Here is a 25,475-nt window from a genome sequence, read left to right as displayed (position 1 = left end):
ATGTGTAAGTTACCCATGCCTTGGGCACTAATGCACCTCCATACCATCACAGATGCTGACTCTTGAACTTTGCATCGATAACAGTCTGGATGGTTTGCTTCCCCTTTGGTCCAGATGACACGATGTCAAATATTTCCAAAAACAATTTGAAATGTGGACTCGTCAGACCACATAACACTTTTCCACTTTGCATCAGTCCATCTTAGCTGATCTCAGGCCCAGAGAAGCAGGCAGCGTTTCTGGATGTTGTTGTTAAATGGCTTTAGCTTTGCATAGTAGAGCTTTAACTTGCACTTACAGATGTAGCGACAAATCGTATTTAGTGACAGTGGTTTTTCAAGTGTTCCTGAGCCCATTTGGTGATATCCTTTAAAGATTGATGTCGGTTTTTGATACAGTGCCGTCTGAGGGATTGAAGGTCACGGTCATTCAATGTTGGTTTCCGGCCATGCCGCTTACATGGAGTGATTTCTCCAGATTCTCTGAGCCTTTTGATGATATTATGGACCGTAGATGTTGAAATCCCTACATTTCTTGCAATTGCACTTTGAGAAACGTTGTTGTTAAACTGTTTGACTATTTGCTCACACAGTTGTGGACAAAGGGGTGTACCTCGCCCCATCCTTTCTTGTGAAAGACTGAGAATTTTTTGGGAAGCTGTTTTTATACCCTATCATGGCACCCATCTGCTCCCAATTAGCCTGCACACCTGTGGGATGTTCCAAATAAGTGTTTGATAAGCATTCCTCAACTTTATCAGTGTTTATTGCCACCTTTCCGAACTTCTTTGTTACGTGTTGCTGGCATCAAATTCTAAAGTTAATGATTATCTGCAAAAAAAACAATGTTTATCATTTTGAACATCAAATATGTTGTCTTTGTAGCATATTCAATTGAATATGGGTTGAAAATGATTTGCAAATCATTGTATTCCGTTTATATTCACATCTAACACAATTTCCCAACTGATATGGAAACGGGGTTTGTACATTGAACATATCACAAAAATATGTTTTCTTATATTAAATCAAAGGGAAAGTTACATACTGTTGAGAGCTAAAGTGCAGGTACGAACACATAATAGTGATCCAAATAAAACTGACGACATGTGTTTTTCTCACACTATGAATGTCTATTGTGGTCGACTGTTACTGCTTCCTGGGTATGACGAACGTTTTAGGACATCTCCCTTGTCAGGTGTCAGATGAAAACATATCAAGTTTCAGGAATATGTCAAGTTTAAGAAAATGCTGGGTCAGGTATCAGGCATCCCCCTAAAGCCATCAGATGTTAGGAAAAAGTTTGGAAATGAAGTTGCACTGTCAGACTTTAGGCACAATGGCATCTAGATAACATTTCTCAAGTCAATATAATCATACAACAAACCATCCTACTATTACATCATCAACTGTAATGGCTTCAGATCAAATTTTCTTGGACATAACTGCCCCTGCTTTCAAATGGCCCCAAAAACGTAGTCCCCAGATGCAGAGGCGGAACAGCAGGTGACACAAAAGTCCAAGGATAAAACAAAAATAGCTAGTAGAGGCAGGAGACAACTGGTCGCAAAATCGAGTGATGTGCAGGAAGTAACACACAGGTCGACGTGCAAAGACGAGAAAGAATCAGCAGGCTTTGTTTGGCTGGTCATCAGGAACTTAAATACCAAGGAGCCAATCAGACTACGGTGTGCTGGAAACAAGTCTGCAATCAAGAGAGAGCGCACAGCATCCAAGAAGACGCACAAAAACATAGGACAAAGACATAAGATGTAAAATATGACATGCCTGAGACAAAAAATTACTGATAAAACTAACAACACTTGTGCGCTATAACACTGAACAGCTGTTACACGTTAAGTTTCCGAAACTGTTTTGTTAGTGTACTATAATCAATTTAACTGATCAGCTGGTTAAATTGTCCATTTTAACAAGTTAACCAGTGCAAATGCAGTGTAAATACAATGCACGGTCACATATTGCCCTTTACACATTCTAATCAACAGGAAATTGTGCACACATGTTGGAGGGAGTAACCCATCCTTCCTGGTCTCGCCCTAATTTAAAGGGGAAATGCTATTTTTTGGTAATTTTGCCCGTCATTTACGATCATTATGAAAGACATGACAGTGGATGCTATTTTTATTTTTTCGTTCTAATAATTTCGATCAAAAGTCTCCTTACAATGGAGCCTATAGGAGCCCTGCAGTTCCGCCTACAAAGCCCGTAAAAAAACATCGAACCACCTCTATTGGGGTTTATATACATGATGTACGTAATTATGTTATGTCGTAACGGGCACATTTATAATAACATTCAATATTTACGTATTTTGCTCATTACTATTTTCAACTTTTGCTTTTTTTCCTTCATCACTGATTATTACTGCAGACTTTGAGAGCCAAAACACATTATAAAACATCACTTACTGTACAAGGTCTGCTGGCATTAGGATGCCGACTGCTGGGATGTTCACATATAACCATTTAGGTGAAGAATGTTTTCTAATCTCAGGAAGAAACAAGGTGAAGGGTCAGGGGGGACCAAGCGTCTTTTCGTGTCATTCTGGCCATTTAAGTAATTGCTGTTAAAGTGTACCAACTTGTCGGAATACGTCCTCAGACTTCTTCTGTCCAGGTGAGATGCATGATTTATGTTCTACAATAAACTTACAGGGAGCAAGTGCTTTTGATAACAATCTCACTAATACTTGGTTACTATTCAAGTCATGAAATGTGAGTATTGTTGTTGGTTTTTGGATGATTATGTATTGGATTTTATGGGTGAAATAGTGTAGGTCCCATTGGCTCTGCTGTAAGCAATCCTTTATTTACTTATGCATTAAAATAAATCCAGTTGTCATGTCTTTCATAATGATTGCGAACGACATACACAATTTAAAAAAAGTGCAGGTCATAAAACAAAAAATTAAAGGAGTTGCACGGTCAAAAACAGAATTCCAAGGAAAGCAAATTAGACTTGGAATGGAGGCGCACAGTAATGTGCTCTTTGGCACTCTGTCCTCTGGCATTAACAACAAACACAAGACGAGTGAGTGGGAGAATGTATGTGAAGATGTCAATGGTGCGGGTTCAGCAAAGTGCACACAAGCAGAAGTAAAGAAATCATCCAACATCAGAGTGGATTTGAAGTAGAAGATGGTTGCCCACCGCCAAAGTGTGGCCAAAATAGGCAGGCGGCACTAGAACAGAGGAGACTAAATGGTGGTTGTTTGCATCTGAGAATCTTAATAGCGCTTTGAATGTTGACCTATTAAGCTGCTTTGTATGGGATTTTGAAATACTGCGTCTGGCTGATAATTTGTCTCCTTGGCTGGCATTGCTCGGATAAGGGTCGACTTGCAAAGAACGGATTGGTCAGTCAGTTCCCTTTGGAATACCCCGGTTGTGAGAAACCCTAGTGTGGTCATCACTTTTAAGCGCAGGGGCAGCGCATGGCTTCTTGCTGTGTTGTGCTTCATTGCCAGTTGCAGCTCTGCGCACAATTCCAGGAGGATTGCCCTTGAGCTAGTTGTCATTTTTTGCCATTGGCCTTAATCGTCTTAAAATATACCGTATTTCCTTGAATAGCCGCCGGGGCGCTAATTAATTTAATACCTTGTCTCACTCCTGCGCTTATTCAAGGCATGCGGTAAAAGTAAGCATGCGCTAATCATTTGAAAACCTCTTCTCAAACCTGCGCTTACCAATGGCATGCAAAAAAAAAATGAGTGTGATAAAAAACATAATAATAATAAAAAATTATTCTGCGGCCGCGGCCCGGTGGTTGGGGACCACTGCTCTACAACATGTCATCGCGACCGCCTTTACACAACGCTATCTGCGTGCCGGCCGGACGCATGCATTTCGATGCTTCTCATTCGAGATTGCAATGCATACTTGGTCAACAGCCACACCTTTTACACTGACGGTTGTGATATAAACTACTTTAACACTCTTACTAATATGTGCCACACACTGTGAACCCACACCAAACACATTTCTGGTGAACATTGGCTCTGTAACACATTATAAACGCAACATAAGAATTAGCCACAATGCCATCCATCCATGACTCTTGGCTATATTATACACGCGCCCCCAACCCCGCCCAGCACAACTGACGCACGGAGGGGGGGGGGGGGGGGGGGGGGGGTTGGGGCTAGCGGGGTGTATAATATAGCCAAGAGTCATGGGTAATTCTCATGTTGCGTTTATAATGTGTTACAGAGCCGATGTTCTCCCGAAATGTGTTTGGTGTGGGTTCACAGAGTGTGGCACATATTAGTAAGAGTGTTAAAGTTGTTTTATATCACAACCACCAGTGTGATCTGTATGGCTGTGGAACAAGACCCCTGGTTTACACATAGTAAATCCTAAAAAAATCTCCACCACCATTTTGAAAATAACAACAGGGGAAGCGTCACTCGTGTCGTCACGAATTAGACCCGGCGGTCAAAGTAAGCATGCGCTAATAAATTTGGGGAGCGAGTTTGACCCGGCAGTAATTCAAGGCAGGCGCATATTACATGCCCAGCGATTATTTAAGGAAATACGGTATATGCTCTCATTTGTATTGCTCTGTTTTCCAAGTCTTCTCATACTTCTGAAGCAGCCATTGTGTTTAACTGTATAACTTCAAACTAACACCCTAACTATATCTATCCGCAGATATGTCGGTGTGGTAATTTTTCATACTTTATGATTGGTTATAGTCTGGACCCCAGAATGCAGAGCCAGGAGGTGACGTGCAGAGAAAACGTATTTTTAATGGGGAAAACAGGTAGCACCAGCGTTGATGAAGCAGTATGCCACAAATGAATCAAAAATACTGCAAAGAAAAGTCCTACGGGTGTGTCGCTTTCCACATTTGTTGATAATAAAGCTAATGATGGTGGGGAATGGGCATATAAATGATAACAGCAGAGGATATAACTTGGTCTGTAGTATGCAGGTGAAAAAACCTAAAATACAGAGTCAAAGGCAAATACGAATACAATGAATTCATGTCAATTCTCCTATGTAAACTAACCTTTAACTCAACACAGGATTCAACTCAAATTCATTTTTAAAGTAGACTATTTTTACTAATCTGGTTTAGCATAGAATGTAAACAAATTATATTATATGCATGCATTCTGACATTAATATAATGCATATAAAATAAGGGTGGAAACCACTCTAACATAGGAAAAAATTATTTCAATGAACTTAAATATGTATATATATATATATATATATATATATATATATATATATACCCCCGTGAAATTAGCACGTTTAGAATAGTAGTCTGTCTCTCATATATTAATATATCCAATCCATGTTTATAAGATTTAAATGAGGCATTTATTTACACATAATTGAATCACTTGAATCTTATGTTTCCATTACATCAATCGCAAGCTACTAGTCGATCGCGGAGGGTGTGTCCATCGATCGCCAGCCAGGCATTTAAAAAATAGACCTATAACTTAGCGTTCATCAATCTTCACTATAGCTAACATTCGCGAGACCCAAGGATCTTGTGAGGTGACACTGGCTGCAGAGAGCTCAGTATTAAAAAAACAACAACACACAAATACGAAGGCAAGAAACACTTTTTATTTCTCGAGGCGCCAAAACCCTTAAGACCGACCGCACAGTTCCTGTCTTCACAATAAAAGTGCTGCTCTATCCTGCCTGCGCTAACAAAATAAGAGTCTCAGAAAGCTACGGAGTTTTCCGTCAATGTATTTCTTGTAAAGTGTATAAAAAGGAATATGGAAGCGGGACAAATAAGATGCCAAAAACCAACCACTTTCATGTGGTATTGGACAGAATGTATGATTTATTCCTCTCCTCCACAATGTAAATTTGAAAATGTGGAAATTAGCAGCACTATTGTGAATCCTGACTGATTCCAATCAATGCAAGTCATCAGAATCAGGTAATACACCAACTTATATTCTTGTCTTCATGAAAGAAAGGAGTGTACATGTTATGGTTATGGTTTCAGTTTTTTTCAAACATGCATACAATTACAACATGATACATGTGTTAAAAATGCTTGTATTTATGTTAAGCTCTTTTAACATAACCGTTTCATAAATAAATAAACATTAGTTATAAATATATACATAAAAATATGTACATATACGTTTAATATATATATGTAATATTTCTATATATACACAATGATTGCATTACATCCGGAGATGCTTTCTTCTTCTTTCACCTTAGGTGAATGGAGCCTTGGCCAGGAGAACTTGATATCTTCAGACGGTGTCCAGCGGTCATTGGGTGTTTCGACCCTGAACCGTAACACCCTACCGCTGGTGGGCCGGCAGTGGTGGCCAAGTCACTGCCTATCTCCTCCTCCTGGCTTCCAGCTCATCTCATCTCTCCTGCTCCATAACCAGCAAGAGGCTCTCTCCGCTGCCTCCCCCAACCTGCGAGCTGCTGTCTTTCTCTCCTTCCCTGTTATTCCCAAAGCAGTGAGCATTCTCCATACCGACTGGGCAGGGAATCCTCTGCAGCCGACCTCGACCGGGAACAGCCATGCTTGCCATCCTTTTCCCCTGCAGTCATTTAAAAGGTCCTGGTATTTAGCACTTTTCCTTTCAAAGGCTTGGTCGCAACCTTCCTCCCATGGGACTGTGAGTTCAATGAGAATTATCTTCTTTGCCTCTTCAGACCACAGCACCACATCCGGTCTCAAGGTTGTTTGTCCAACCTGGGGGAACTGCAGCCTTCCTCCCAGGTCTACCTTCACATCCCAAGACCGTGCCATTTGCAGTAGGCTCTTCCTTGATGTTGCTGTGGTTGGTGGCTTTTCTCCTTCCCTCCCTCACAAACTGGATGGATATTGTTTTCCCTTGTGGTTTCTGTTTCTTGCATCTCTGCTGCTCCAGGATGTTAGCCAGTGTCATGAGCACCTTGTCATGACGCCATCTGTATCTCCCTTGGGTGAGTGCTGTTTTACACCCTGACAGAATGTGTGCCATGGTGCCCTTCTGCCCGCAAAGCTTGCATAGTGGATCCCCTCTCATGCCCCATCTGTGCAAGTTTGTTGGAGTCCGGAGTGTGTCATACACTGATCTCAGCAAGAAAGAGATGCGGAATGGTTCAAGCTTCCATAGATCTGCCCATGTGATCTTTCTCTTAGGGAGCTCCCATTTGGTCCAGACCCCCTGGGACGCTAGTTACACTGCTCTTAATATCCGACCTTCCTCTTCCAGGTTTGGTACTTCCTTCTGGACCATAGCTCTTTTTTCCCTGGGTTCTGCCTTACTCCATTGTTGGACATGGGAAGTTTTGAGACCCTGTCTATCTGTGCATGGCATTCCTATGATGTCACGTAGCCTCAATATGCTCTCAGCTTGTGCAACAGTTGTGTCAGCTGCCCACTTGCGTCCTGATCTTGTAGTGACGCCTGCGTGTCTAATTTGTTTGTCCTGGGTGTCTCTGTATGTCATTAAGACTCTGCACTTTGCTAGCTTGAATTCCTCCACCACGGATGACAAGGGAAGCTGGAGCTGTCCTGATCTTATGTAGAGGCTTACTGATGTGAAGCTTGGAGGGATTCCCAGCCATTTTCTGAGGTGCTTGTTGATCTTTCTTTCCACTCCTTCTACGCGTGTCATAGGGATGTTATACACTGTCAACAGCCACATGAGTCTTGGTAACAGTCCATGTTGGTAGAGCCATATTTTAAATTTACCAGGGAGTCCTGATTTTCCAATCCTCCTCAGCCAGTCCTCTTTAATATAATATATATATATATATATATATATATATATATATATATATATATATATATATATATATATATATATATATATATATATATATGTATGTATATATTATACGAAGATGAAATAGATCACCTTGACTTGATAAGTAGCACCCCTGATATGAACAGTTAGTACTAAGGTAATTAAGTATTCAGGTATTTTACCAATTACCAATTTTTTCAAATAGACTTTACTCATAATCTAATCTTCACAAAAACATCTTCATTCAAATATACATTTCACTTCACCAAAGATGAACAAATATGGTTTCTTACCAGTAGGCCTGTCATGTTTTCCTCCACAGCGTTATAGTTGAATAAATCAGCTCAGCGTCTATTTGTTGCTCTCCTACCTTTGCTGCACACCAGTCAAATGAAAGGTTTGCCGTTTAAGGCATTCCTGTTGGCGCGCCGCCAATTAGAGCTGATTGCCGACACCTGCTTGTGTTTGCTGGAGTACGCGCTGGCGGGATGCAGTGCATGCACACGTATGGCACATGCTGTCAGCTGCGTGCACAGCAAATGCTCTGTCGTGCAAGATGCCTTGCAGGATTCCACAAACCGGCAGCAGGCGCCGCACAAGCCAGTTGACGCAACAACACAGTATATAGCAATAGCAGAGTAATGAACCAACATTATCTGCTTGCTTATGAACCTGATTGCCAATCATCAGCAGGTGAGGAACCAAAACTCAGCACAGATGAAATGGACACAAAACATGAAACACAGGGAGTCAAACTTACAAACTTTGAGCATTGGAAAGGGAATGCAACCAAAACACAAAGATAAGTGCACTTGATGTAAGGAAGTCCTTCTCAATTATTTTCCATTACGCCCCCCCTATACACTGTGACTATAAATAGTATACCTACGCTTCATGGTATTTTGGTACGGAAAGAAAAGGTCTCACGCGCTGCCCCCCACCCCCCCCTCCCCATCCCCCCACCCCCTGGTATTGCACCGTGCTCCCCGCAAGGGGGCCCGCCCCACTATTTGAGAAAGACTGACGTAAGGGGTCATGACAGTATGCTCCCCTCATAAAACGGATGTCATACATAATATGAGCCCAAAAAAGGGAGGCTGGAGAAGGCTGAACCACAGCCAGTAAGCCAGTAATTAGCAAGGACGCGGAAGGTAGCGAGTGGAGAGACGCTGCAGCTGGCGCAAAGCATACTGCCCTTCATATTGCCACAGTACCCACCAAAGTCTTGTGCCTTAGCCGTGCCTCCACTTTTCTTCCGGCTTCTTGTGCCCGCCACTTCCTCCTGGTCTTGACAACAATTCCTGCCGAGGCCATCTTGACATCTACGGAGTCCATGTATATTAACAACTCTCTGGTGCGGGTGATTTTAAATTGCTCTGGGAGGCGGCTGAGAGGAAGGTGCAATTTGGTGGATTGGCCATATAGGGCAATGCTGCTCAAGGACCGAAGGGAGCCCCAGGCAGTTCCTGAGCTGGCTGATGGTCCTCTCTGGTGCCTCTGTCGTTGTCAATGATACATCATAGTTTACCAGGTGCATGAGTATTTTGTGCACGACTCCATACTGATACATCCAGGCCTTCAACATTCCTGGGAGACCAGATTTAAAATATATATATATGTATATATATATATATATATATATATATATATATATATATATATATATATATATATACAGTGGGGCAAAAATGTATTAGGTCAGCCACCGATTGTGCAAGTTCTCCCACTTAAAATTTTTCTTCATAGGTACACTTCAAAACTTCTATTTTTGTTTCATCTGACCACATGACATTCTCTCAATCCTCTGCTGTATCATCCATGTATCCAATTTGGTATAAACTAAACTCGTCGGGTTTGGAGGAAGAAGAATACTGAGTTGCATCCCAAGAACACCACACCTACTGTGAAGCATTGGGGTGGAAACATCATGCTTTGGGGCTGTTTTTCTGGTAAGTGGACAGGACGATTGATCCGTGTTAAGGAAAGAATGAATGGGGCAATGTATCGTGAGATTTTGAGCCAAAACCTCCTTCCATCAGTGAGAGCTTTGAATGTTTGACCAAATACTTATGTTCCACCATAATTTACAAATATATTCTTTAAAATTTCTACAATGTGAATTCCTGGATTTTTTTTGATTTTTTTTTTTAAATTACAGACCTCTGTCATCATTTTAAGTGGGAGAACTTGCACAATCAGTGGCTGACTAAATACTTTTTTGCCTCACTGTGAATATATATATATATATATATATATATATATATATATATATATATATATATATATATATATATATATATATATATATACATATATACAAATATATATATAGCTCCTGCCACATGTCACTCCTAATTGCATACACATAGAGTAATAAATGGCTTAATTATGTTTTTACTTTCAGGGAAAGTAAACTTTACATAAAAGGGGGAGGCTGAGTTTGACATTCGCCTTTAATTTGAAAACAAACTCCATTCCTTACAGACTCCTGGAGCAAGCGCAGGTTAGGATGTGAAAGTCAAACGATTTATTTGGGAATCAGAGGGCTGCTGATTCACGAGTACTGAAGGACAATCTGTTCAGTGCTGACATGAGAAACAACAGTGAGTAAAAGGGAAAATGTCAGGCTAGTAATTTTACTTTAATTTTTTAATATCGTCCTCTGTCCACGACACAAATGAGAAGTGACTAGATGCCAGACTTTTATTGACCAGTTGACATTTAAACTATGAGAGAGTTCCCCGCCTTAGCCAATCATCCACTCTACCAAGTAGACTGCTCTCTCTTTTACAGTAGCTTTGCAGCCGGCATCAGCTAATATCTACAACAGCACTTCCTGTGAAAGAACAATGTTTTCAATTTAATGGAATGTTTTCAATTTCCTGAAATAAGACTGGATACATTTGTCCTTGTTTGGCTCCTAAATGAAAGTCGTTCAGACTTCCTTTCAGCTCCTAAATCCTGCCAAAAAAGAGTCACATGAAATAATGGTTTTTTTTTGGTCAATCCCCTGACATACCGCAGGTTCCATTCCTTTAATTATATTATATTATTCATTAAATAAAAGATAAAAAAATGAAAACTAACTGAATACATGTACTATATATATATATATATATATATATATATATATAAAAATACATATATATATATATATATATATATATATATATATATATGTATATACATACATATATATTTATATGTATTAGACTGTAATTTTTTATTTTTTTTTACATTTATTTACCAGAAAAGTCCCATAGAGATTAAGAATGTCTTTTTTAAGGGAGTCCTGCACATTCATGGGTTTCACTATGTAATGTGCTTTGAGTCACTAAAGAAAAATGTTATATACATGTAATACACTTCACTTCACATACACCACTACAGGTGCAACTGGGAGCAAGGTGGCTAAAGTGTCTTGCCCAAAACACAACTTATTTATTAGTAAGAATGTTACTTTACGGCTATAAAACATGAACTCCTATTACTAGACTACATTAATGCTCTTGAATAGATATTTTTCTAGAAAGAAAGTTACAGGAATGTACACTTTACCCCATGGTTATATCTCATTGTTCAACATGTCAATGTTTTAAGGGGACTTAATGTGATTTCTGAAAGGGGTTAGGGTTCTTTCCAATGCAGGACTCCAATCCAGACATATAATATTAGTACATAACTCATGAAATTAAGATTTTTTTTTGTTGTTATTTTTTTTGTAAGTGGTCCAAATCATCCATACTAGAAAATATGTACACGTTTGATTAGAGGGAACATTGAGGGTGAGAGAGAAAAACTACAGAGAACGGCTGTGTCAAGACTTTGACTTGGATTAGTTTTGCTTCTTCGATGCAGAAGGAATTTGGAACGAGCCAGGCGTGAATGTGGGTACATGATTAATTTATTAACACACTAAATACATGTGGCGGATAATAACCTAGACTAAACTCCAAACAAAACAGCACAATGGCGTGACTATATACAAATAAACAAAAGATACTATCAAAGGTACAAACCAAACCAAAAACTTGCACAGAGGCATAAATACAAACAAGGACTTACGTGTCGTGGTCAAAACAATCATCAGCGTGGCAGGGTAGGTGCGTGGTCATAGTAAGTAGCATGTAGCACAAGCATGTAGCAAGTAGTACAGCATAAGCAACAGAAAACAAATGACTTAAATAGTGACTATGATGATGAGAAACAGGAGTGGAGCTTAGTGCAGGGGCGTGACTTGAGACCAGGTGGAAACTAATGAGTAACTATGGAAACCAACAAAACCAGGAAGTGCAAAAATGGGAAACAAGAGTCCAAAAACAAAATATAACATGATCAAACATAAACCCAGATTAACAGGCATGACAGGATGAAACAATTATCCCACTTGATCATTCATTTTATGTCTGTAACATAACCTTTGACGGGGTGATGTTTTCGTAGACAACAGGGACTATCGTTTATTGATAATTGGCCCTCTTTCTGGGGTAAATCGGGCCTGCTGATGAGGGATGGCCTCCACCCTAACCAGGAAGGCGCCATCATCCTGTCTAGGAACATAGATTATTTTTTGTGTCACACTTGACTAACTACACTAGAGCAAGCCCGTTCACAGGCAACTACAGTGTTTGTTAGAACTAACCTGCGCCAGACTGGAAAATCCCTGCACACATAGCATTTCTGTGCCAGAGGTGGACATGCATTCTCCTGTGGTGGCAAATGATGATGCGATCAGTGTATCGCAGCACCAAGCAAACAAACTGAAGATTCCCCTCATATCAATTCCTAGATATGGTCGAAAATATTTAAAGCGCACTACGCAAAATAAACGCAACATATTTAATATTACTACTACGGATAACAAACAAAAATTCCTCAAAGCAGCCCACTACCTATAATATGGGCTTTTTAAACATAAGATCATTGTCTCCCATAACGTTATTAGTTAATGAGGTCATTAGAGACAACAATCTTAACGTCATTGGTCTCAGCGAAACATGGCTCAAACCAGACACATTTTATGCGCTGAATGAGGCATCTCTTCCTAACTATATGAATGCACATATTGCCCGTCCCCTTAAAAGCGGTGGGGGATCGCACTAATTAACAATGAAAACCTTAACCTTACCCTTAACCTAAGTAATAAATATAAATCATTTGAGGTGCTTACTATGACGTCTGTCGCACCGCTGCTTCTCTACCTGGCTGTTATCTACCGCCCCCCTGGGCCCTATTCGGACTTTATCAGTAAATTCTCAGAGTTCGTAGCTGATCTACTGACGCACGCCGACAATATAAGTATAATGGGGGACTTTAATATCCATATGAATACCCCCTCAGACCCTCAGTGCGTGGCACTCCAGACTATTGGGGTGGACCAATTATCAGTTGGGGACTTCTCGGCTCTGCTGAAGATTATCTCCTGCTGGCCCCACTATGGACTGGATTGTCACTAATATGTTAGATCCACTATGGACTGGACTCTCACAATGTTATGCCAAATCCAATCGGGTAGGAGGTGGTGGTTTCTTGCCCTGATGTGGGATCTGAGCCGAGGATGTTGTTGTGGTTTGTGCAGCCCGTTTAACACACGTGATTTAGGGCTATATAAGTAAACATTGATTGATTGATTGATTGAATGCTCGACACTGGAGACTACGTTAGCTACAATCTGGACAAGTCACCAATTTGTTAAAAAAAAACATTGCCAGTTCGTAATAGCGCAACAGCTCTATTATGTTTCATATACTTATCAATATCTGACTGCATTATGAGCCCATTCATATAGATGCTGCATTAAATTGTATAATGTCGCATTCACGATCTACTCAGTAATGAATAATTACTGAATAATTACGACGAAATCGAGTTATATTTTCATGATGTCTTCAATGTAGTGTTGACTCGATACCAATATTTTGGTACCAATACGAAAATGTATTTCGATACTTTTCTAAATAAAGGGGAGCACAAAACATTGCGTTATTGGTTTTATTTCAATCAAAAAACTTACGGTACATCAAACATGTTTCTTATTGCAAGAGTGCCCTTAAATAAAATAGTGAACATACAAAAAAACTTGACTTTTAGTAGTAAGTAAACAAACAAAGGCTCCTAATTAGTCTGCTGACATATGCAGTAACATATTGTGTCATCTATCATTCTGTTATTTTGTCAAAATTATTAAGGACAAGTGGTAGAAAATGAATTAGTAATCTACTTGTTCATTTACTGTTAATATCTGGTTATTTTCTCTTTTAACATGTTCTATCTACTCTTCTGTTAAAATATAATAATCATTTATACTTCTGTTGTTTGATACTTTACATTAGTTCTGGATGATACCACTAATTTGGCTATCAGTCCAATACAGGATCATACATTGGTCATATTCAAAGTCCTCATGGGTCCAGGGACATATTTCCTGAGTTTATGAACATAATATAAATAAATAATACAACAATATAAGATTTTGTAATGATACAAAATATTGATGTAATTAAATTGGTATCGAGGGCAGCACAGTGTAACAGGGGTTAGTGCATGTGCATCACAATACGAAGGTCCTGAGTTCAATCCCAGGCCCTGTGTGGAGTTTGCATGTTCTCCCCGTGACTGCCTGGGTTCCCTCTGGGTACCCCGGCTTCCTACCACCTCCAAAGACATGCACCTGGGGATAGGTTGTTTGGCAACACTAAAGTGGCCCTAGTGTGTGAATGTGAGTGTGAATGTTGTCTGTCTATCTGCGATGAGCTTGCGACTTGTCCAGGGTGTGCTCCGCCTGCCACCCGAATTTAGCTGAGATAGGCTCCAGCACCTCCCGCGACCCCGAAAGCAGTAGACAATGGATGGATGGATATTATTATATCCACTAGATACGCTCATGTACTTGATATCATTACAGCGGATTTTAGGTGTAGATCCACCCATGGCATTTATTTATATTATAGCGTCTCAAAAGAGTTAGTGCTGAAGGGTTTTTTGGGGAATTTGTTCTGTAGTGTTTATGTTGTGTTGCGGTACAAATATTCTCCCAAAATGTTATTGCATTGACTCCAAATTGGATGCAACTAAGTCTGTTTTTCAGATTGTGTTTTCCTGTTGATTCCAAAAGTTATTAGACCCCAGGTATACAGAACAAGACCTAAGGGATATTCCTCTGGACAAAAGTCTGTCACATTAAAGCTCTGTCAATTCAGAAAGGGCCTTGTTTTTATACCTATAAATACACTATGAATGGAAGAAAGAAGACAAGATCGGTTGTTTTGCAGTCATGCCGAATATTGATTTGGAAGCGCAAGCCATCACAAATTGGGCCCCTTGGCTGCACATTTTGGATGAACTAAAATGAACCATCGCCTTGTTTCTTTACATATTTTCCACAATGAAAACACAACAACAATATGTTTTTAGAACATAGAAAGTCGACATCATTCTAAGTATCCTGGCTGAACCTGGCTTCATGCCTTGAAAAAGAAGCATTTAACGTTGACTGAGTTTGTTAATGCACACGAGCAAATACTTGCTAGCATTAACATATTAAGTAGATTCAACTACAAAGAAAGAGAGCATTTACACACCATGTAAAGCAGGGGTCTCAAACACGTGGCCTTGAGACGTTATTTTGTTGCCCCCACATCAATAAGTTTAATGTTAGTGCGGCCCGCGAGTTTTAAATGAATGGTGCTAGACAGCGTTGTGTGTGGAGCTGAAGGAATCTACCAATCACGGTGTGGTATGTTGCTCTCGACAATATTGGGGGCGTGCAATATATACTGTAGCATCTTCCATAACACTTTTTCTCCATACAAACAGGGTGCTGGCACAGTCACATGTTATATGCGGCCTACACAGACACAAGGAAGGGATTGCAAGACATACTTGATCAACAGCCATACAGGTCACACTGAGGGTGGTTGTATAAACACTGTTACAAATACGCACCACACTGTGAAGCCACACCAAACAAGAATGACAAACACATTTTGGGAGAACATCCGCACCGTAACGCAACATAAACACAACAGAACAAATACCCAAAATCCTTTGCAGCCCTAAAAATTCCGGGCTACAATATACACCCCGCTAGCCCCTAACCCACCCATTCCCCTCCCGTTGGCTCCAGACAGAGACGATTTTTGTTATTTGGGTCCAAAATACCCCCGCGTTAGTGGAAACGCGGGAAATGAGTGAAAGCAACAGAAACGTTGCCTTAGAGACGAGGGTTTTCTTACGTGCCTGGCTGCAGTCACACCGCGACATCTGTCCGTCAGTAATAAAGTCCCTGATAACCTGGACCAATTCATTTGTTTTTTTTATTGTTTAATTTGCATTGCCTCACACGATGAACACTACATATATTTTCATATGACGCCGGATAACACTCCGGGAGCTGTCACCTTTTTTGCGCTCGTGATCTCGGTACTTTCCGCCGACGGTTGTGTTACTGTAGGGAGGAAAGGCGGAACGACACACATTGCGGAAATAACATTATTTTCCGTGCGTCAGCCAAATAAAAATATATTCCACAACCCCAAACATGTCTTTTTCAAAGCCTGCGGTGAAGAGAAAGGTTAGTGATGAGCAAAGACAATTCAAGGAAAAGAGGGAGATGCAATATTTCTTTGTTGCGCACAGGGGCTCCCCGACGTGTCTTATTTGCACAGAGAAAGTTGCGGTGCACAAGAAATACAATTTGAAACGTCATTATACAATTAGACATGCTGACGAGTATGCAAAATACCAGGGAGATGAGAGAGTCAGGGATGGGAATGAAGATTTACAAAATCAGCTGAAAGTTTTTTAATCCTAAAACACCGCTTTGTGGACCTGAGTGCATTAAGTGCAGTCGCCTGCTAGGAGGTTTGGGGGAATGCTCCCTCAGAAAAATCTTGAAATCTATGTTAGCTTAGGATGCATTTCTTGCTATTTTGAGTCAAAATCAAACAATATTCTCCTGACCAAAATTTCACATTTATTAGCAAATATTTTCATAAAAAATGTATCATGTAATAAAATGTATGTATACAAGTTTACACATATTTCAAATTCCTGCACACTTTTGGATTATAGACAAAAATAGGCCTACAAATTGATTAACCATAATTCTTCTCCGTAAACTCACTTTACTTAGATGCCTTGCCGATTTCGCGTGGTCAAAGAGTGCCACCTTTCCCCGAGATACATAGTTCACAATGTCCTTGCAATATAAGCACTGAGCTAGCCCGGTTCATCGCACTTCGCAATGAAATCGCTGATCAGTTCGTCTACTTCTACGATATTGTTGTTAATCTTCACCTTCAGTTTGATAGATGTATCGAGCCATGCCCAGTTCCATTTGTTTCTCAGACCCTTATCAATATCTTTCGCTAATGAAGCATTCCTATCTTGAATAAGCTTAACCATGTCTGAAACTGTTTTGTCAATAAAGAAACATGTTAATTGAGAGCTACTGTGTTTTCTTTCCAGATTAGTCGCCGATAAACACAACCAATATAAACAGAATACGAGTTCAAAAACGCTCACAATAATTGAGGATCAGGGACTAGATTTTGTCGGCAAACGACGCGTGCAGTCGCCTATAACGGGCAATGTCATTGGTTAATGTCGTCAGCTGATAGTAGAGCTAGCCAATCTGGTGTCTTCACACATTGGCATTATATTTTTCGCCGGAATTCTCTGCCTTGTACTGATAACTACGTCAACGCAGAGACAAAAACCACAAGTACCTAACCCCCCCTATAATTTTCTCCCCGGATTTAAACTATTTACAGAAATGACCCTGGCGGCGCCAAAATCAGAGGAATTCCGCAGATCCGCGGAAATTTCCCATCCCTGGAGAGTGAACCGGGTTGCACATTTTAAAACCAGTCTACTGAGGCAGCAAGATTTCTCTAAGAAAGCAACCGAAAAGAGCGATGCAGCAGTCAAAACTAGCTAGTTACATGGTGAGGGAGATGGTTGCTTCAAAGAATGTGAATTCATTAAAAAGTGCATGTTAGATTTTTTTTTAAGAAATCTTTTCCTGTGGCCCAACCTCACCCAGTTTCTGCATCCAGTGGCCCCCATGTAAATTGAGTTTGAGACCCCTGATATATATCGACCACAAACCAGTCATGACAACTAAATAATGATATCCTTCAACCATGGTGCATAGGGGTTTTGAGTAAATGGTGTTTGCTGCAACAAAAAAAAATCCCTTATTGGGCAGACATACAAAAAATGGAATAGGGCACTTATACATTTGGCTAAACTTGAATTAAAAGTTGCATTAGACTTAATGATGCGTAGAGACTGTTTGGTACCCCAGAGAAACAATGATGCATTTTATTCCTGTAGTGGCTCGTTAATTTCTTGGCTGTTAACGTCCTTCTGTTGCCACAATTGTTTCTTCATAAGTTACTTTCATTTTGAGCCAAATGTTAACCCAATGGCCCTTGGCGTTGCATGCAGTCAAAGACATGTCTTGTGGCATGATAAATGGCTCCGTTTTAATATTTTCTCACATCCTTTTAATGAAGAACATGCATATATAATTGCCAATACAGTTCTTGTCACCACCCACTTATGCATCAAGGAGGATTATTGTCTGATGTCTTGGACTTGCTGTTTTGTGCTTTTCAAACATTTGCACTAGAATATGTAATCTGGAAATGTATGAACATGCGTTGCTGTTTTGTACCCTGAAGTGGTTTTCTGTCAACTGAGTTTGAGAGTGAGGGCTGACCTGGATTAAACACACACACATAATGCGGATGTGACTACAAGTGTTCAGGCTTTTGGACGTCTAACTCTTGAAGTCTAAAAGAGTGTTGCTGTTGGATGACAACCTCGTAAATTCACTTTTTGATGATTTTCGACTTGTTTGAATATTGAGATTTCCCTCTGTTATCCTGCAAATACTAATTGTAACTAATGAACACATTTTTGTAGAGAGAATCTACATTGGTCACTTGAACTGCCAGGAACATCCAATTTATATTTAACGTCCCATAGTCACTTTGCCCATGTAAACAAACAAACAAACACTCTCCAAACCATTACCGCAAAAGCCTAATGCTCTTAATTTTTTTTTCGTAGTATATAGTGGAACCTTGATTAACAAACCCCTCATTGTACAAACTATTTGATTTAAGATGTCAATACAACTAAAAACATTTTTTTGGGTGTACAAGCATTGTCTTAGAGTAGAAATGTTTCCTCCACCCATTGTGTGTCTTGTAGCGCAGCTATTTGTGCAGCACATCCATTGTGGGAGGGCTAAGCGATCTTCTATGCTCATTAAGTGTGCAAACCAGTGCTGTTATTTGCTATTTGTGTATGCTTTTAAAAGATTGTTTTAGCTGTTTTACTTTTTTTTTTTTTTAGTTTTACTAGCTCAACATGATCCCACAGATAGAAATGGGCAAGCGATGTGTGGATTGAAAGGTTCAGATTCACAGTGTTTTTTTTTGGAAAAAAAAATTCCAATATACAACATTTTCTATTTCCGAACCGTGTTCAAGAACCAATGAGGCTCCACTGTAGTATTCTAAACAAACTGAATTATAAAACACTGATTTCCAAGTTTTAGACCACGGAAAGGATTGACGGATTGATGGTTTGGCAACACTAAAGTTGTGTCCCAACCACAGATGTTCACAATAATTACAGCTCCTGTAATATGAGAGTTGTGTAGATATTTGCCCCAAAAATGTTGTATGCTGAAATCCAGAAAATGTAAGCACAGTTTCAGATGTATTAAAGTTTTTGCATATACTACCATATCTTTCAGACTATAAGGTGCACTTAAAACCTTTTCATTTTCTCAAAAATTGACAGTGCGCCTTATAACCCGGTGCGCCTAATGTACGGCGTAATTCTGGTTGTGCTTACCGACCAAGAGGCTATTTTGTTTTTTTGGTACATGGTGTAATAAGTGTGACCAGTAAATGGCCGTCACACATTAGATATATGTGTAGACTGCACTATGGCAACAGTAAACAACACCAAAACTTTAAATGTTCCATTGAGAATATAGAACATCACATACGCTGCTCTCCTCTCTGAGCTGCCACCTTATCGTGGTAGAGGAGTTTGCGTGTCCCAATGATCCTAGGAGCTATGTTGTCCGGCGGCTTTAAGCCCCCTGGTAGGGTCTCCCAAGGCAAACAGGTCCTAGGTGAGGGATAAGACAAAGAGCAGCTCGAAGACCTCTATGAAAAAAAACCAATCAAGGACCCAGATTTCCCTCGGCCGGACGCGGGTCACCCCATCTGGAGCCAGGCTCGGAGGTGGGAAACGCTGGCAAGCGCCTGGTGGCCGGACCTGTTCCCATGGGGCCCGGCCGGGCACAGCCCGAAGAGGAAACGTGGGTCTCCCCTCCCAATGGGCTCACCACCCGTAGCAGCGGACATAGAGGTCGGGTGCGATGTGAGCTGGGTGGAAGCCGAAGGCAGGGCACTTGGCGTTCCGATCCTCGGCTACATAAGCTAAATAAAGTTAAAGTTAAAGTACCAATGATTGTCACACACACACTAGGTGTGGCGAAATTATTATCTGCATTTGATCCATCACCCTTGATCACCCCCTGGGAGGTGAGGGGAGCAGTGGGCAACAGGGGTGCCGCGCCCGGGAATCATTTTATGGTGATTGAACCCCCAATTCCAACCCTTAATGCTGAGTGCCAAGCAGGGAGGTAATGGGTCCCATTTTTATAGTCTTTGGTATGACTCAGCCGGGATTTGAACTCACGACCTACCGATCTCAGGGCGGACACTCTACCCACTAGGCCATTCGCTCTTGGGACGTGGAAGGTCACCTCACTGGGGGGTAAGGAGCCTGAGGTAGTGCGCGAAGTAGAGAAATTCCGGCTGTATGTAGGCGGACTTACTTCGACGCACAGCAAAGGCTCTAGAACCACTTCTCTCAAAGGGGGCTGGACTATCTTCCACTCTGGCAGTGAGAGGCGACGGGCTGGGGTGGCAATTTTCGTTTCCCACCGGCTCAAAGCCTGCACGTTGGAGTTCAACCCAGTGGACGAAAGAGTAGCCTCCCTCCGCCTTCGGGTGGGGGGACGGGTCCTGACTGTTGTTTGTGCTTATGCTCCAAACTACAGTTCCGAGTACCCACCCTTTTTGGGTACACTCAAGGGAGTACTGGAAAGTGCTCCCCCGGGTGATTCCCTTGTCCTACTGGGGAACTTCAACACACATGTTAGCAACGACAGTGAAACCTGGAGAGGCATGATTGGGAAGAATGGCTGCCCGGATCTGAACCCGAGTGGTGTTTTGTTATTGGACTTTTGTGCTCGTCACAGTTTTTTTTTGCAGATGATGTGGTCCTGATGGCTTCATCTGGCCAGGATATTCAGCTCTCACTGGATCTGTTCGCAGCCGAGTGTGAAGCGACCGGAATGAGAATCAGCACCTCCAAGTCAGAGTTCATGGTTCTCTCCCAGAAAAGGGTGGAGTGGCATCTCTGGGTTGGGGAGGAGATCCTGCCCCGAGTGGAGGAGTTTAATTACCTAGGAGTTTTGTTCACGAGTGGGGGAAGAGTGGTCTTGAGGTCGACAGGCGGATTTGGTGCGGCGTCTTCAGTAATGCGAACGTTGTACCGATCCGTTGTGGTGAAGAAGGAGCTGAGCCGGAAAGCAAAGCGCTCAATTTACCGGTCGATCTACGTTCCCATCCTCACCTATGGTCATGAGCTTTGGGTCATGACCGAAAAGATAAGATCTTGGGTACAAGCGGCTGAAATGAGTTTCCTCCGCCGTGTGGCGGGGCTCTCCCTTGGAGATAGGGTGAGAAGCTCTGTCATCCGGGAGGAAATCAAAGTAAAGCCGTTGCTCCTTCACATCGAGAGGAGCCAGATGAGGTGGTTCGGGCATCTGGTCAGGATGCCACACGACTGCCTCCCTAAGGAGGTGTTTAGGGCACGTTCAACCGGTAGGAGGCTACGGGGAAGACCCAGGACACGTTGGGAAGACTATGTCTCCCGGCTGGCCTGGGAACGCCTCGGGATCCCCCGGGAAGAGCTAGACGAAGTGGCTGGGGAGAGGCAAGTTTGGGCTTCCCTGCTTAGGCTGTTGCCCCCGCGACCCGACCTCGGATAAGCAGAAGAAGATGGATGGACGGATGGATGGACATACGCTGCTCACAAATCCGTCAAAATGTTTTAGTACGACCTTGGTAAGCATTCATCCACAGTCTTACTTTACTCTCCTACAGCCATTAAAAAAGCAAGTCGATTTTTTTCTGCCATGGTGTGGCTCCAGTGCGATTTGGTTGATGTGCATAGGAGCCTAATATGACATGAAACAAATATGATAAACAGTGCCTAAATATTTAGGAAATGTAAGTTAAAAATAAAAATTTTCTTTTATCAGTTTATGATCATGATTTATGTCCTGATGGCAATTTTAATGACATTTTATGTTGGGCAAAGTCAAAACAGCCACCTCTGGCTGTTGCTCAAGTATCCACAGCATGTAGAAATGTGTGCACGTCATCTACGTTCAGTTCACTCTTGATGCATCTCAACTTTGCTGTGAAAAAGGGTGTAGGCCAGGTTTTTTGTGTGTAGGCACCACGGTTGCTGATTTTGGCTTGAATACCGTCTGGTGTGAGGAGCGAAGTATTTTGAAAAAAAAAAACAGATGCTGATAATTGCTGGAAGAAAGCCAGAATCTAGGTTGTTTCCCAGAGATCATGATTATGTTTAACAACACAATGAAGGAGAACTTGGTGAATATCAAGATGATAAATTGTGACGTACAAAAAGCAATCAGCAAAGTGTGTCAGCAGTCATGTCAAAAAATTGAAGTATTAGAAGGCAGCACTTTTATATAATCTTGGCCAGGCAGAAAAAGTGAATGCATTAAAAAAGCAAGATGATGACAAGGACTAAATTATAGCATTAAAATGATGTGCTTAAAATGTAAATAGGACACAAAAACACTTAGAATGATAACATATGAACAGGACATCAAAACACAATGGACAATTAAAGTAGCAGTATAAAAAATCAGTGTACAACAACTTCAGAACAAATAATTATTGAGGCTGCAGATGGCCCTTGCAAAGAAAATGTCCCTCAGTCTGGATGTGTGTGATTTCATTGATCAGTAGTGCCTGCCACAGGGTAACTTTTGGAACCAGCGTTTTCCAGGGTGAGAGGAGTCTTTAACAATTGTCGTAACTCTGCTGAGATGGCGAGAGGCAACAATATCCTCCACGGATGCTAGCTAGCAGCCAGCTGCTCTCACAGCTCTCTGCAGCGCGTTTTTGTCTACTGTGAAGCAGCCTGTGTACCATACGGAGATGTAGTAGGTCAGGATGGGTTTAATGGCAGCTCTGTAGAAAGCTGTCAGCAGCCTCTCTTCCATGCTGCTCCTTCTAAGCAATCTCTGGCAGTCTTTGCCGAGTCTTCTTCATGGTGACAGTGGTGTTGGTTGACTATCGGTGGTCTTTGGACAGATGGACACCAAGGAATTTAAAGCTGTGTACTTTCTCCACACATTACCCATTTTTTAAAGAACGGGGTCTGACACTCGTTTCTTCTTGTACTTCAGAATTAGCTCTTGGTTTGAGAACTAAGTTGTTTATTGAACACCATTTATCCTTATCTTATCTCTGTGTGAGCACTCATCACTGTCTGAGATGAGTCCAATGACTGTTGTGTCAGTTGCAAACTTGATCATAGTGTTTGAAAGGATGGACAGGTGAGTATACGGAGTGTAGAGGAGTGGACTTAGAAGACAGCCTTAAAAAGCTCTACTGCTCAGTGTAGTGGATGAGGATATGTGTGGGCCTAGTCTCACACACACACTACTTTTCCATGTTTCTCAAATAGTTCTTCTTGTTGTACTTTTACACCTATGTTTGAAATCCAAGTGTCTCTGCACTCTCTGTAATGCAGCTATTGGTCATATGCTTTTAGGCGCTATTTCCTTTTAGAACCGTTAATTAATTCCTTTTCCGGTTGTCTTATGACGTCACTCTAGCCATTTGCGGATTCTTACAACTTGTTTTAACTGAGTCCACTGTAATATTGTCACATATTACAAATAGTACGTATATAATGGCAAGGCTGATGTGTAATAGCAGACAACATCCAGAAATTATCTTAGATTGCGCTACGAACATGCCGCTAAAACCAAGAATGTATTTGGGAGGTCAAATGGAGAATGCAGGTGAAATGCGGATGTAATTAAAGGCCGGCAGAAGAGTTTTTTTGAAGGAATTTTCAGACAAAAATCATGGAAACAAAACTTTTGAATGTCTTTAAGTTCATCCAAAAGCCTCAGTGGATTGATGGAAGAAGTGTTAGGATATGTCTACACTAAGCCAAATAACCCCTTAAAAGAATAATTATTTAGTTCAGCTGTGATTCTATTTAGTGAAAAACTTTGTCCATTTGTCGAAGGAGAGAAGACATTGCGGGCCCCCGCGGACAAGGGAAGACTACGAAAAACAGCACAGCGAACTGACAGTCTGCGAAAGCAGACTGTCAGTTATTGTCTGCGTTTTGTGTCAAGGGATCACTCAATCAACCCACAAGGCTGTCTTGTTGTTGGTTGATGTAAAATGTTCTTTATCACGTTGTTTACTTTCAAACGCCCATTAAAGATATGATTCATGTATCATGGTTTAGGTGTGATTCACTACAATAGTCTTAACAGCTGCTGATGGTGAGGCAAGCAAGGTTTACTGTTAAAAGAAATGTGGCAATAGTCTACATTGAAACACTGGGTAAGGATATACTTGTCATGTTCATTACAATTATTGCAATGTTTTTATTTATAGTATTTGTTTCCGGGTTCCGTTGAGACTGGGGCATGCCTGATACTATGGGTCCTCTACTTTCGCACATCCCCCTGGAAAGATCTGGTTTCCAATCGCATAATCCATGTGTGTCAGCCTGAATTTTCAAAAACCAAACACAATCGGATTAAGGTGTTTCCATGCGCTGTAGTAGGCTTATTTAAAGCCAAACTCTTGAGAAGTCAGGATAATTTAGTGCATGGTCACTTACGGAGAGCAATTTGTTAGAAAGTCCATGACCCAGAATTAGATGTTCGGGAGGAAGCCTAAGTGTTGGAGTTTGTTGCTATGAATGGCCGTAATTGAGTTAAAGTCAATCAAAAGCAGCCTTACGTAGTTGTCGGTTGTCCAGATTGTTTAGTGCAGTGTTGGTAGCTACAGCAGTAGCGTCTTCAAATTAGTGTTTTGCACGGTAGGCAAATTAATAGCGATCAAAAGACAGGGGCAGGTGGGATTTGATGTGATGTAGGACCAGTTTTTTTTAAAACACCTCATTACAACGGGAATGAGAGCATCTGGCCTGTAGTTGTTCAAATTCTCAGAGGAAATATTTTAGGAGACAGGAATATTAGTAGCTCAGGGATGTGTTCAAAATCCTGGTGAAGACTCAGGCTAGTTGATATGCAGAGGATTAAGTACTTTGCTTGGTACTCCATTAGGTCCGGGTGCCTTCTGAATGGCACTCTAGGATCATATGTGAGTGACTGCTTTAGTATATCCATTTCCGCTTCCGTTTGCTCTGTGATCCTGTCAATCTTGTTCACTGTTATCCGTATCCTTTCTTTCGTTAGTTCTTTTCGTGCTTTGGTAATGATTATTTCTACGTTCTTGGTTCTCAAAGGGTTTTTTTTATGTTGAGGCTTGTTGGTGTAATCTCCTCGTCTCTGCATCGACTGTCATCTGGAGTCTTCTTCTAAA

Source organism: Nerophis ophidion, linkage group LG09 (genome assembly GCF_033978795.1).
Source record: "Nerophis ophidion isolate RoL-2023_Sa linkage group LG09, RoL_Noph_v1.0, whole genome shotgun sequence".
Lineage (NCBI taxonomy): Eukaryota > Metazoa > Chordata > Actinopteri > Syngnathiformes > Syngnathidae > Nerophis > Nerophis ophidion.
The sequence above is the reverse complement of the archived record's forward strand: the minus strand, read 5'-3'. Positions refer to the sequence as shown.